Below are 15,033 nucleotides of genomic sequence, written 5' to 3'. Positions count from 1 at the left end.
GGAACAGGTCCCAGATGAAGAGAGGCTACAGAGACTGGGACTTCTCAGCTTAGAAAAGAGGAGATGGAGGGGGGACAGGATAGAGGTCTCTAAAAGCAGGGGTTGGGTGGAGAGGGTGCATACAGAAAAGTTCTTCATGAGTTCCCATAAAGGAGGACTAGAGGACACCAAAGGAAAGGAATGGGTAGCAGGCTTCAAACTAGTAAGAGAAAGTTGTTCTTCTTCCCAAAGCAAATAGTTAACCTGTGGAACTCCTTGCTGCAGGAGGCTGTGAAGGCTACAACTAGAACAGAGTTTAAAGGGAAGTGAGATCAAGTCATGGAGGTTGGGTCCATGAGTGGTATTAGCCAGGGGGTAGGAGTGGTGTCCCTGCCCAAGGACTGTGGAAGGCTGGAGAGGGATGGCACGAGACAAATGGCTTGGTCACTGTCTCCGGTCCATCCCCTCCAGGGTCCCTAGGTTTGGCCGCTGTCAGCAGACAGTCTACTGGGCTAGATGGACCTGTGCTCTGACCCAGGACGGCCATTGTAAGCTCAGGGCTCAGGGTCGGGGGTCTCAGTGGACCCCCTTGATTTTCATGCACACCTGCTCCTGGGTGGCCAGGCTAGCAGTTCTCCTGCCCTAGACGGCCATTTTCCTGTGCCTAGTGAGGAGATCGTGGACAAGGTCCACGATGTCCGCACTAGCCCAGGAAGGTGCCCGCCTCTTGCGGTCCAGGGCAAGCTCCCGGGAGCCGCCAGCCTGGTCCCGGGAAGAGGGGGTGGGCTGGGGGACATCGGGTGGGTGGCTCTGTGCCGTGCCAGGTGCAGGGTCTGCTGGCTGGGTGCTGGCAGGCTTGCACCTGGCACGGGCACCGTAGCCAGCCCGTGCCCCTTTAAGGGGTCCGGGGCCGGGAGGGGGGCATACGAGTTTCCCTGGTGTTGGCCAAAGTGGCCACCAGGGAAACCTGGGGAGGGCTAGCCTCCCACTAGTTCGAATTAAGGGGCTACACACCCCTTAATTCGAACTAGCTAGTTCGAACTAGGCTTAATCCTCGTAAAATGAGGTTTTCCTAGTTCGAACTAAGCGCTCCGCTAGTTCGATTTAAATTCGAACTAGCAGAGCGCTAGTGTAGCGCCTATGAAAGTTAGTTCGAACTAACGTCTGTTAGTTCGAACTAACATTGTAGTGTAGACATACCCTAACAGAGACAAGCTAGCCTCGCTGGAGTCTGTTAAAACTAGTCGGCAAATTGAATATTCCTGGCCACATAACAACATTGAGTTTATTAGAGAGACAACTTGCTTTAGCAGCCTGTATACCTTGCCTTGGGATCACATGGTTGGGTCCTTACCTGTGGGCTGAACTCTGGTTAAATAGTGTAGTACAAAGCTAGGAGGTCATTGGCTCTGATGTTTTATCACACTTGCTAGCTCCCAGGTAATTCTGTGATAACTCATACAAGTGTTTTAGTCCAGTGTTTCCCAACCTTTTTGATACCGGAGACCAGCAAACCCATTCACAAACTTTTGGAGGAACAGCAACATTTTATTTGCATAGTCATCCTGCAAAGAATGAATATGTAAATATGCAAATGAAACATTACCAGTATGCTAAAAGCCCAGTTCCCAATCACTGGGCCCCAGAGCTCCCAGAGCCAGCCCTAACCCCTAAAGCCCTCCACTCTTCCACTATCCCCCAGCGCTAGTCAGTGACCCCAGAGTCCCCTGTGCCCAACTCCCACAGTCCAGCCTCCCACCCTCAGAGCACCCCAGTGCCAGCCCCCTGCCCCTTAGAGACCTCCCAACACCAGATGTCCAGTACCAGGCTCCTGTTTCCAGTTGGGAGTCCCACTGTACCCAATACCTCCAGAGCTTCCCCCAGTGCCATCACCCAAAATTAGTCCCATCCCTCGAGCCTCCCAGTGCCAGCCCTGCCCCCTGAACCCATCCCCCCACTACTAGCTCAGCCTCCACAGCCCCCCCGGCACTAGCCTCACCCCTGGAGCCCCCAGTGTTGCCCCGCTCCCCTCACCTAGTCCTGCATGTGTCACAGTGGCTGTAGAGGCCAGGGTTAGGGTACACCACCCAGTCCCTCCCCTCCCACTGTGGCTGTTGGGAGAGGTGTGTTCTGCCCCTGCCTGTCAGCCAACCAGCACCAAGCAGGAGCAATGTCTCCTCCAGTTGCAGAAGAGCAGTTCCCTGTGCAGCAGGAAGGCTGAGCAGTACGGGGTCTCCTCCTGCTTCCCTGCATGGAAGGAATTCCTTACTGCACTGCTGAAAGGCGGGGTAGGACATACCTCTCCCACCAGCCTTGGTGAGAAAGGTGTACCCCAACCCGCAGAGCACTCTCTGCAGCCAGAGGTCCTGGCCTGGCAGTGGGCCATGGCCCAGTGATTGGGAACTGCTATTTTAGAGCACTTAGAAGAGTCCAGTTTTAAACAGAAAGCTGGTCTTAATTCTAAACTACGAGGCTGTGTCTAGACTACATCCCTTTGTCTGCAGAGGGATGCAAATTAGACACTTTGAAAGTGCAAATGAAGTGGGGATTTAAATATCCCGTGCTTCAATTACATAATAGCATCATGGTGCTTTTTTGAACAAGTGCCATTTTGAAAGTAAAACTGCGATCTAGATGTGGTTCTTTCGAAAATGGCAGGCTTTTTCAAAAGATCACGTACTTCTCATTTTTTGAGGAGTACAGGATCTTTTGAAAAAGCCTGATGTTTTCAAAATAACTGTGTTTAGACCACGGTTTTACTTTTTAAATGGTGCTTGTTCAAAAGAGCACCATGACGCAATTATGCAAGTGAAGTGCGGGATATTTAAATCCCCGCTTCATATGCACTTTTGAAGTGCCTTATTTACCCTACTGGTGCATCTATACTTCACAGCAGGTCACACAGTATGCATATCTTATTTCAATGCTTATTTTGAAGTTTGGCGCTGTCTACACAGCACTTATTTCAAAATAAATTGCTATTCCAAAATGTCCCTTACTCCTCATGGAATAAGGTTTACAGGGACATCAGAATAGAGAGCTCATATTTTGAAATAACGGATGCACTCAAGAGTCGTGGAATACTTCCAATATCCTGAAATAGCACTGCATTATAGATGTAGCCTAACAAAACTGGCAGGCAAGCCACTATTATTTAAGTATTTAAATTTATTTCATCACCATCATACTGGCATGTTTTCATAGAATATAATGAAGCTCAATAATAACAGGAAATACTACTGATTAATTAGATGGTACTTCCATTTAACAGAATGGCATGCTGGTAATTAAATAGTATATTTGGTTTTGAGGACCATTAAAACTAGTAGTGCTTTGTTCTTTCTTAGAAGGCCCTTGCCGATGCCTGTTTTCCTGGCTCTTTACCTGCCTTTACTGATACTTCAACTGTTTCCTAACTTTCAATATGACAAGGTTTCATAGCAACTTGGAGAAGCAACTGTATTTCTCAATTGCATTTTAGCTCAATGGGGGAAAGTAATTTTCAACTTTTTTGTTCATGAAACACTTTTGTTTCCTTTAACTCTTTAGGATCCTGTTCAGTATTCCTTACACACTATTTATTGTTGATTTTAATGGGAATTTTGGGTGATAAACCAAGCACTTTTTAGTGAGCCAGCAAGTAAAGAAAATGAAATAGTTATAATATTAAATATAAAATGGCATCTTTTAAATTATAGTGAATTATGCTAAATCAGTTTGAAAAAAAAATGTGTTCTATTTAAGTGTATCCTACATTGGTTTTAAAACATGTTTACAACCCTTTAAAATAGAGTTTCCAACAACAAAGCTTAGGTAAATTACAGTTATCACAATGTTCCACAATATTTAGAAGGCTTGAAGAGAAGAAGAATTTTAAAAGAACAGCTAATGTTTGTAGTGGAAGTGGGACACAGTCATCACAGCACAATATTTATTAGCGGCATGAAAAATGGAATGGAGAAAGAAGTGATTATAGAGTTGGCACTTCTATTTACATAGATGTGGTTACAACCCTTTAATTATATTTATTTCCAAGCAATTTATGTCAAATGCTTTACAACAGAGAAGATCTTTTTTTTTTTCTCTGCAGTACAGCTGTACCTTTCATATGAGGGCCAGACAAAGTGAGTCAAAACTTTCTTTAGGAAAAATTTAGTCACTTTTAATGTATTTCAGAAATGGATCTTAGATGTAGTTGATAGCTATGATTACATCTTCAATTTTGTTACTAACCTGATGTGTTAAAATGCTGGACCAGCCACTTCAGCAGTTGTCTACTTTCTTTGGCTTTTACAAGTGTTACATCATAATTGTAGTGCATGAACTAAATTAGACATCCTCCCTGGAGCCCTAATCCATCCACACTTGTAAGTGCATGCTTAACTTCAAGCATATAAATAGTCCAACTGATGTTGAAAATTAATCATATAATTTTAAATGGTTTGCTGAATCAGGACCTTTTTAGGATACTATGAAAAGTTTCCCTTATTTTCATTACATCCAAATCAAAGCTTACTGAATTCCCCTAAAGCAGAGAATTCCCCTATAGCAATACCACTTCTTATAGCCAAATCAATTTCAATATAGCAGTCTGAGAAGAAAAAGCAGTCAGTACTAGTTTTATCTCTTACAAAAGTTTTACAATTAAAATACTATGCAAGCAGGGGCTGAATTACTGCTTGCTATCAGCCAGCTAAAAGGAGAGAGCTGCCCTGCGGGGTGGGTATGCTCACTCCAAGGCTATGTCTACACTGGCGGGTTGTTGCGCCAGAGATATGCAAATGAGGCTAAGCGTGGAATATCGCCAAGCCTCATTTGCATACCTAATGAGCTGCCATTTTTGTGGAAGAGGCTCTTGCGCTATAAGGAGCTGTCTACACTGCCCCTTCTTGCACAAGAAAAACCCTCTTGCGCAATGTGTTATTCCTGAAAATAATCAGCATAGCGGCATTGCGCAAGAGGGTTTTTCTTGCGCAAGAAGGGGCAGTGTAGACAGCTCCTTCTGGCGCAAGAGCCTCTTCTGCAAAAATGGTGGCTCATTAGGAATGCAAATGAGGCTCAGCGATATTCTGTGCTTAGTCTCATTTGCATATCTTTGGCGCAAGATCGCGCCAGTGTAGACATAGCCGAATTGTTTAGCTCTGCAAGATAATTAACTGTTAACTGTTGATATGTAAATACAGCTCATGCCAGGAGGGGGAAGGAATCCAAGGTGTGGTTATGTAAATCCAATTTAGCCAGGGCTGATGGAGGATCAGTGTTGGGATGGAATGTGATGTATTGTAACTAATTTGAGGCTATTGTGGGGGAGTCACAAATCATGCTACCCCTAAAGGTGGGAACTGTAAAATATGACACCAGTGCTTGCAGGAGAGACACCATCATTGTAAGAGGTCTCAGGGGAACAAGCCTCGCCCTTTCCAGAGTTGAGTGAACTGAGCTGGGGGGAAGGGTTTAAAGGCTTGAGTCAGCCTCCTTCACACCTGCCAGGCGTGAGCTATAAGACTGGCTTGACCTGCTTCTTTCCCCCTTGTTTTAAGGCTAGACCTAAAGCAGACTCCATCATGAGGAGTCTTTTTGCTAGTCCAGTGGAAGCTGGAATCTTTTGCCAACCTAAGTGGTGGCTCAAGAGTTGAAATCACTAAGAGCTGAAGTCACTGATTTGGTCTGGAGCCAGACCCATTGCACCTGGCGGGATTAACCAGCGGGTGGCCAGTAGGAGCAGTGCAAGTGGGCAGCGGAGAGGCTGGCGGGAGCAACTGGCAGGTGGCCAGCAAAGTGGCTGGCGGGATCGACCGGTGGGCAGCCAGGGCAACACATAGGTGGCATCACATCAGGCTCTATGAAGGCAGTCATCAGGATGATGTGTCTGGGTCCGCACTGACTGGACAGAGCTGTAAGTGGGGCGTTTGAAGTGGGGTACAGTGAAAGTTTGGGTAAGTGAATAGAACCCTTATCTGGTTGGATTAGTGAGCCTGAGAGGAAAAATACATTGCTCAGTCCATTTGAGCTGGGACGGTTACTCGTGGGAAATTATGAACTCTGTTCATGGTATTTCCCCAAGTTAATGCCATGTCACTTCTCTCTCTCTCTTTCATAAAAAGTGTCTTTTCTACATTCAGACTCTGTGCTTGCGAGTGGGGAAGCATTGCCTGTCAGAGGCACCCAGGGGTGTGTGAATTTCCCAGGCTACTGGGTGGGAGCTCAAGCTAGTTCTTTGTGAGATGGACCCCTAGGGTGTGTCTAGACTACAGAGTTTTGTTGACAAAAGTGGACTTTTGTCGACAAAACTATACCTGCGTCCACACTACCGCTGAGTTCTGTCGACATAACGTCGACAGAACTCAGCAGTTTTGTCAACGTATGTAAACCTCATTTTACGAGGCATAACACCTTCTGTCGACAGAGTTTCTGTCGACAGAAGGTGTTATTGAATGGAAACTGTTCTTTGCGTCCAGACTACCATGTCGACAAAAGCAGCTTGCTTTGTCGACAGAACTCAATGTAGTCTGGACGCGCTTTGTCGACAGAAGTTTTGTCGACAGTATCTGTCGACAAAACTTCTGTCGACAGAAGCCTGTAGTCTAGACGTACCCCTAGATATTGAACCTGGCCTTGGTTGCTGTTGGCCCTATCTGGCAGAAGGGTTACACATATTTTTAAGGAGCATTTGGTATATACAGTATCGTAATTTACTATGTTTATAAACTTCACAGCATATGGCTAACGTGCAGAAAGAATCAAGCAACACTCAGGAGCTTGTGATCTATTATGTACACACACGAAGCAATATGAACTAGGCACAGTATGGAAGACTAAACAGGACATTAGACACAGAGAAGTAAGGCTTCTAAAAGTGCTAAGAAGTTGCTTGTTTTCCCTCTGTTCTGGGAGCATCACACTTCACACAGCCCAGGCTCCAGCCTGAGCCTGAATGTCTACACCACAGTTAAATAGCTCTATAGCCCAATGTCTGGGAGCCTGAATTAGTGGGCAGTGCAGACATATCCTTAGAGGCATGGAAGGAAGAATAAAGCAGGAAGAGCAAGAAGAGAATATAATTAGCAATAGTGCAGGGCCCGAGAAGAAAGTGCTAGAAGAATAATGACAAGATGTAGGTAGGGACCCAGGTCTGTAATCTAAAAACTATATATTCTATTAGTCTAACTATTATTCTGACTCTTACTTTGATAAATTGAAACAGCTTCCCTTTTGTTGGGGTTACCAACTCTTGAAAGATGGCATTGCAATCTAAATGATTCACTCTAGATCTACAAGAAGCCTTCCTATTAGGACAACCATTCACAACCCAAATTTGGAGGAAACCTCTATTTCCTTAAAGAGAAAAGTAGAAATTTCTAATATGAATTTCAGAACCCCACTTTTATGGATCTAATCCCAGCCCATAAATTTCAGAGGGCATGTTGTATTCTGAGTTATGCTGCTAGAGAAAACACAAATTTTGATTTGATAGTCAAATGAAGGATCATATATTTAAATGCTGTCATCACAATGGTGAATATATGATTAGAATGTATATTTATACAGAATTTTGTGCACTTTATAATTCATAGCATGTGACATAACAGACAGAGCAGTGGTCATAACAGGATTTTTACTTGACTGCTGGTCCTTTTCTGATGTATTTTATCACATCATATATTTATGATAGCCATTGGGTGATGACTTTTCTACTGAGTCCTATATATATGTTTCAAATTTTGCATGATCTGTGAAGTTAAATGCACCCAAAAATCCAAAACACCAGACCAAATGAAATTTGTACTGCATAAACAGTCTCACTTTTTTATTCAAATTATATTAAAAACTACATAAAAAGAACATTAAGGTTGCAAAATCAAGCATTAAAAAGCAAGGGAATGCTAGGATTGAGGCAATCTTAATTCATCCTTCCTTTCTGAAAATTCATCATGATACAGCCTTTTATGACATGATCGTATACTATTTTTTCCATAGTACTTCATTCAACATACAGGACACAGTATGATCGGAGAATGAATGAAAGAAAGTGGCGTTTTTTGAATCAGAACAATTGAAATTTGGGAAAGTTATAAGAAACTGAAAACAGATGCTTATAATGTGAAGAGTTGGACAATCTTAAATTTAGGTGGCATTGCCAATTCTGCTTGGAATAAACTCTCAGGAGTTTCATATGCAGAAAATGGAAAGGCAGACAAACCAGTCTGTACAGACTTCTTGCATTCAGATCATCAATAGTAACATGCTGAAGCCTACTTACACCCACCATATGTCTTTCTATTGATCTTTGCGTGAGTTGCAGCTTTAATTCTTCTGTTAGTGTCGTGTTCCAGGTTTCACAGCCATAGAACTCTGGGCCCAATTCATGAATGAAAATTTTCTGTAAGATGTAACAGTGGGATCTACCCATTTAAGGACCAGGAGACTGGGAAGCATCCAATCCTATCCTAAAGAGGAGTCCAGCAGGCTAGGAATCACCTGACCTAGCTAGGCAAAATGTGTTTGGGTCTGATGATATTAGTTAGGAGTATAGAGGAGAACATTCCTCTCGAAACACAACCGAGAACTATATAGTGGACACACATACGGTGAATAGAGATTTGGCCAAGAAGGTTCTGAAGAACTAGAGGCACAACTGAGTATGAGAATGATATTATTGTCCTATGTTGTCTCTGTATAGTTTCTTTCTGCGATAATAAACAGAGAGCCCTAGAACAAAGGCTATGAATGGATTTGTGTATATCTAATTATCTTTCCTAGGCTGTGATGGAGTCCACCTTTCTACCCAGGTGTTATACTTGTCATCAAACACCTGCCAATACTTGTCAATTTACAATCACAATTTCCTGTTTTTAAAATATTTGGTATCACATTACTGTGGGAAAAACACAAATAAATGGGGAAAGTGGATTAAACTCCCAATCTTGCAGTCTATAAGAGTAGTAATTACTTCAACTGGGTGTAAACTTCCAGTTGAATGTGCAGAGGAAGAAGACACAAAGCACAATTATCCGAACAAACAAATGGAGAAGGAGAACAAAAAAGTGTTTTTTTTCTGATATTTTTGATATTGCTTTTAGTTTTGATAATAGTTTTATTTATACTAATAGGAGATAACCAGTATTATTTCTGTTTTTTAAAGGTTAAATATATTCTAAACTGATGATGGCAGCAGGTGCACAGCTAATACTGATGGGATTTTTATAACCACAGTTGGCAATGTTATAAAGGATTTATATTTTATATTTTTAAGTAGTGTTAGACTTTGAATTTCCGCTAAATATCAGCCATATTTGGCTGATAGTTTCATAGAGTTTTACAGCATGCTAGGAGTTACTTGCATTGTGTTACCTGCATACTTTTCAGCTTAAATTACTTTTCTTTATTTTGAGATGGAGAAAAGTTTTTATCTCTAGGCCTTTGAACTGATAGAAAATTAACAATGCATAAGAGAATTTGTGCATGGCCAGCTATTGCAGTCTATCACTATCTTCCCATTCGCTTGCACCAATGCATCATTCCAAACTATCTGATTCTTCTGTATACTCATGTAGGAAAGAGCGAGTGAGCTTGGAGCACTGGGCATGATATAAGAGCTGAGGCCTGAACCATACTTAACAAAGTCAGGTGATAGCATGAATCAAAGTCAAGCCATGTATTAAAGAAGATGTTTACAAGCTTTACTGTCAAATATATGAACTTGGCAAGGGTACTGCTAGTGTTGCTATCACACAGGTACTCGTAAGAAGGAACAGGGTAGATGTGTGAACACACACCTGCCCTATCACACCATATAAGTGGGTTTGACAGAAGTGACGATCGGGAATGTTTCTCCTGAGACACCTGGAGCAAGATAGAAGGGACACTAACAAGCAGATGCAATGGAACATGTAAGTAGTTTGTCTCAGTCTATAAATGTTGGTGTATCTAACACTTTGTGTGGCCTACGGGACAGCAGAGACTTCTGATTGCTCACTGAGCCACTTCTTGCCACTGGATACTTATGTAGCAGCATACCTGTAACCACAGATCCAGAGAATGGGGACTATGCTTGAAGGGCAATAAACCTAGCCCAGGGCATTTGTCACTGAAGAGTGCCTGTGGTCTTCTTTTTCCTGGGTAGCACACGAGGCACTCTACACCTCATGCATGTTGAAAAGTAATAGAGAGGTAGCCGTGTTAGTCTGATCTTGGTAAAACAAAAGAAAAAAATATGTAGCACTTTAAAGACTAACAAGATAGTTTATTAGGTGACGAGCTTTCGTGGGGCAGACCCACTTCCTCAGATCATATTGGTCATGCCAATTCACTTTCAGATTATGATCTGAGGAAGTGGGTCTGCCCCACGAAAACTCATCACCTAATAAACTATCTTGTTAGTCTTTAAAGTGCTACATATTTTTTCCTTTTGTTCTACACCCCATATTCAACATGGCTGTATATTTGGTATGTTTGTACAAAGTATACCTTTGAAGGTACCATTCTAAAAGTTTTAATTTGTTGTTTTCTTAACATCCTGTTAAGCTGTATATGCTAAGATCGTACAAGAAGTTATTAAGTTATGCTATGTACCGCCTACTGAAATATGCTGTCAGGTTAGCAATGCCCACATATAGCCTTCAAGGCAGAGGGATAGCTCAGTAGCTTGAGCAGTAGCTTGCTAAACCCAGGTTTGTGAGTTTAATCCTTAAGAGGGCCGTTTAGGGATCTGGGACAAATCAGTCAGGAATGGTACTTGAGGGCAGGGGACTGGACTAGATGACCTCTCAAGGTCCCTTCTAGCTCTATCAGTTACGTGTCTATATGAAGGTACAACAGTAAAAAGGCCAAACAATGTTGTTGACCTATTGAGGATATGCACATGTTCACAAGAATTACCCCAGGATACAACAGAAACCTCTGAGGCAGCCCTGCACAAGTGGGGACTCTTTGGCTGTGTCTACACTGGTACGATCTTGTGCAAAATCTTGCTGCCTGTCTACACTGTTCTTGTGCAAGTAAACTGACATTTTAATGTATAAAATCAGGGCTTCTTGTGCCAGAACTCTGATGCTCTGACTCAGGAATAAGCCCTCTTGTGCAAGAGCTCCTCACAGAAGAGGCCAGTGTAGACAGGCAACATGAATTTATTGCACAAGAAAGCCCTATGTTAAAATAGCCATCTGAGCTTTCTTGCGCAAGAGAGCATCTACACTGGCATGGATGCTCTTGCGCAAAAGCACATGCCAGTGTAGATGCTCTCTTCTGGAAGAGTTTTTGCAGAAAAACTCTTCTGCAAAAAAGTTTTTGTGTGAGAACGCGACAGTGTAGACATAGCCTTTGACTTGGGTCACAGCAAATTATCGTTCTAGCAGGTTAGAAAAATACACAAAATAGGAAAGTGAGATCATGGCAGGGCCTCTGATCTAGTATGTAAGACTTAGATTGTGATTTTGTTTATTTCTTAAGTAACCTTTTATCTGATTGCTGTTACTTATGATCACTTCAAATCTACCTTTCCATAGTTAGTAAACCTTTTTTATATTTTTTACCAAAAAGAGGAGGATTTGCTTGAAGTTTATGAGGAGTCTACTCTATTGGACTATCCTCTCCACATCAACATTTTTAAGCATAAAAACCGCCTTTTTTACACTAATGTCTTATGCCTGGCCTTAAATTGCAGGTTTTCAGGACAGACTACATTTATGTTTGTACCATCCTAATTATGAGATCAATAATTTCAGGCCAATATACTTACGAAAAATCTATAACCTACAACAACATGTTGTAATGAACACTTGCTGTGCAGTGATTAGTCCAACTTGAATTACCTGAAGTCCCATGGTGGGAGGGGAACAGCAGGGCCAACAGCCACCATAGGCCTGGAGGCAAAGTGCAGTGTAGGGGCTGGCTTCGTGCTCTTGGAAGGGCAGGGCCTCAGGCAGTCAGCCCTTAGCAGTATCCAGACTGCTTCGCTCCCCTCACACCATTCAGCTCGTGGAGCTATGCAAAGCATCCAATGCAGCACTTTGGTGACAATACAAAGGGACTCAGAGCTCCAACCACTGTCCCTGCCACAATAGCAGCTGGGAGCTCCAGGCCCCTTTGAATTGCTTGGACCTGGGACAACTGCCCCTTTTGTTCCTTCTGTTGATGGGCTTGGAGGGGACAGAGGAAATACAAGGGAGAAGCCCAGATCCATTATCTTAGTTAATACTGCAAATGAGGGCTGCATCATAACACCCTGATCCCAAAGGTAGATTGGAGGAGAGCTACCCTCTGTGACTTACCTGGGGTCAGGAACCCCAAGGGTGAGTAGCAGGTGGTGCAGCTGTTGTTCAGCCCGGCTGTAGCAGAGGACCAAGAGAAAGCTGCCTGTTCGCTGGCAGTGCTCAGGGGCACAGAACTAACAGTGACTAAGGGGAGAAGCTCAGTTATAAGTAACACTGCAGCTGCAATAAAAGAAGCAGTGGGCAATGAGCCAACCAAAGCCGGTAATGCTGCTGCAAATCTGGGAAAAGAGCCTAGAGGAGGAGTGTTGTATGTTAAAGGAGTGGATGAGCTCACCAGAACCAATGAGACAGCAGCACAGCACAAAAGGCAGCTACAGGCTCCAGCCACAGCTCAGAAAAGCTTCTTGCCCATTTCTAGGCTAACAGCTCAAAGAATTACAATAAGAAATGCTCTGTGTGAACCACTTAAAGAGATAGAAATCCATACAAGACTGCTACCACCATGGATACTAGAAATCCATCTCTAGTGTTGGTATTGCAGATATGTATGACATAGTACACAAAAATAATATAACCCCTGGACTATTCTCTCAGGAAGGTGCTTTGCATAAAATAGCACTGATAAAAGGGCAAAGGACCCAGCTCAGGCAAGAAGTAATCACAAGCAGAGGAGAAAGCTAATATTATTTCCTCCAAGTCTATTTTTTTCTCTGACTATAATCACCAAATAAATTTTGATATACAAGCTAGAGGACCAGGCGTGAGCTAATGTGATAGAAAAGACATATCCCTGATTATATAATACAAAATGATAATACTTTTCAAAAGCACACTTACCTTCAAGTCACAGAATCAGCACTAACTCATACAGTCCTTAATAGACTCCTGAACACAAGAAATGTGAGTAAAATGCAGTAAGGATAAATTTTAATCCAAGACTTCCAAATCCAAAGCTGAACACTATCCTTTCTCCATGTATTTCTGAACTATTATCAAAGCCTGGTAAATGTATAACTACAGCTCAGACAATTAAAATTAAGTTGTCTAAGTTGTCTGCCTCTGAGTTAAAAGTCCTCAAAGAACTTTCATGACATTAATTATTAACATTGCTTATTTACAAAATGCTGCAGACAGTCAACTTTTAGAAACAGCAAGTCTCTGCAGACCATTAGAATACCACAATTCCTATAACTAAATGAAAATGGCTGTCCTATTTATTCTTAGTATTTCCAGGATAGGTTTAATTGCCAGAACTCTACATTGAGGGAGAACAGAAGGAGCCTTATCGATCTTGTCTAACCTGCTCCTGCCTGTTTCCTTATCCTTTCCTTGATGCATTTCCCATAAGGTTACCAGTTTAGTTTGGGTATAACCTGGAATTTTCATCTAGGACATAATCTCTAATTAAAGGTTAATCTTTAATTCCTGGAGATTACAGAAAAATCCGGTAGGACCCTCATCCCCCAACAACCTCGAAATCCTTACTTCTTACAGCAGGATTCTACTACTTCTCTCCACTGCTGGGTCTTCATGGGCGGTTTGGGATGGATTTATTTAAATACAAATTGTAATGATCTTTGGGTTCATTAAAAACAAACCAATGAATGAGTAAGGAATAAAATTTTAATAAAACAAGCTGGAGAGTGTCTCTGGTGAACGGCAGCACAGAGCTCTATGGTGTTCTCAACCCCCATCTCCAGGGCAAATCTACAAATTCCTATTTTCATAATACTGTCTTGTATAAGGGAACATCTCCAAATTATAATCTTCTACAAATTTATCTCTACATTTTCCATCTTAAAGAAAAACAAATTAACATATATGTACGACTAACACCTATCTACTGACACATGCAATACCTTCTCTACCCATGAAGCACATCACTCTTGAGTGAGTCTTTGTCATTCACTTTTTTCAGATACCCTTTCTCCAGACATAATACCAACTCTCTCTGAGGTTTAATCTGCTCAGGAGGTTTAATCTGCTCCTCTGATCTTCTCAACCTTTCATTAGTATCTGAGTTGTTCTCTTGTTCCTTGATAATTTCTCCTTTGAGTGTTGATAATAAATGATCAGTCAGTTGGAAATTGCCAGACATGTCTACTGTCAATGTGTTAGAACTTTTGGGGATTACACATAGATGCCTTCCATTACATCAAAATATGTCACCTTAGTCTGTATGGAGTACTTAAGCCCTTGGCTGCAGCTGTTTTTTAATGGTCCTCTTGGACTTCAGTATTAGAGGTATGATTCCTCCAGCACGCTCTATCATCCTAAGAGATGGGAGATCACACATCCTTTTGTCAAAATAATATTTCTGCTTCTGCTGATTTTTTTTCTTCTATATGGTTGCATTGTTGTAAGATTTCAGCAGGTTATTAGAAATTGGTGAATTAAACCTGTACCTTCTTCTCATTACCAGCTGAGCTTCAGAAAAGCCATTTTCTGGAAGTGAACTATAGTACACCAATAAATGTTTATATAAATAACCTCCAGTGTCAAAAGTATTTCATAAGGTTCTTTACTGTCCATATATGCCTTTCCACAAATCCATCTGATTGGAGGTAATTTGGTCTTGATGTTTTATGATTAAAATCTCAATCTATAGCAGATTGCCTAAAATCTACACTGGAACATTGCAGCCCATTATTGTTAAAGACTTCATCTGAGATTTCATGTTTGGAGAAGATTCCGTTCCTGCCAATTATCATTGACTTACTACTAGCACTGTACAATGTGCAAATTTCTGGATACAGAGAATAGCACAGTGTGACTACTAAACATTCCATTGATTGCCAGGCAAATAAGTCAGTGCCTACCTTTTCATAAGGCCTTTGTAGAA

The 15,033-nt window shown here is 42.1% G+C and overlaps 1 protein-coding gene across 4 annotated transcripts in view; it reads right to left on the bottom strand.

Moving 5' to 3' along the window:
- LOC102461237 (isoaspartyl peptidase/L-asparaginase-like) overlaps window positions 1-13,712 on the bottom strand; it is a 258,474-nt gene extending 244,762 nt beyond the window's left edge. For 2 of the 4 annotated variants that reach the window (XM_075923680.1, XM_075923682.1), the window contains exon 1: window positions 13,029-13,316. The gene's annotated coding sequence lies outside the window, so the exon portion shown is untranslated. Of the gene's footprint in view, window positions 1-12,248; window positions 12,437-13,028; window positions 13,317-13,676 lie in introns of those variants that run through there. The other 2 variants (XM_075923679.1, XM_006126295.4) reach the window with 2 other exon arrangements.
- Window positions 13,713-15,033: the final 1,321 nt, after the last annotated feature.

Source organism: Pelodiscus sinensis, chromosome 3, assembly GCF_049634645.1.
Source record: "Pelodiscus sinensis isolate JC-2024 chromosome 3, ASM4963464v1, whole genome shotgun sequence".
In the NCBI taxonomy this organism is placed as follows: Eukaryota; Metazoa; Chordata; order Testudines; family Trionychidae; genus Pelodiscus; species Pelodiscus sinensis.
This window is presented reverse-complemented; position numbering and strand designations above follow the sequence as displayed.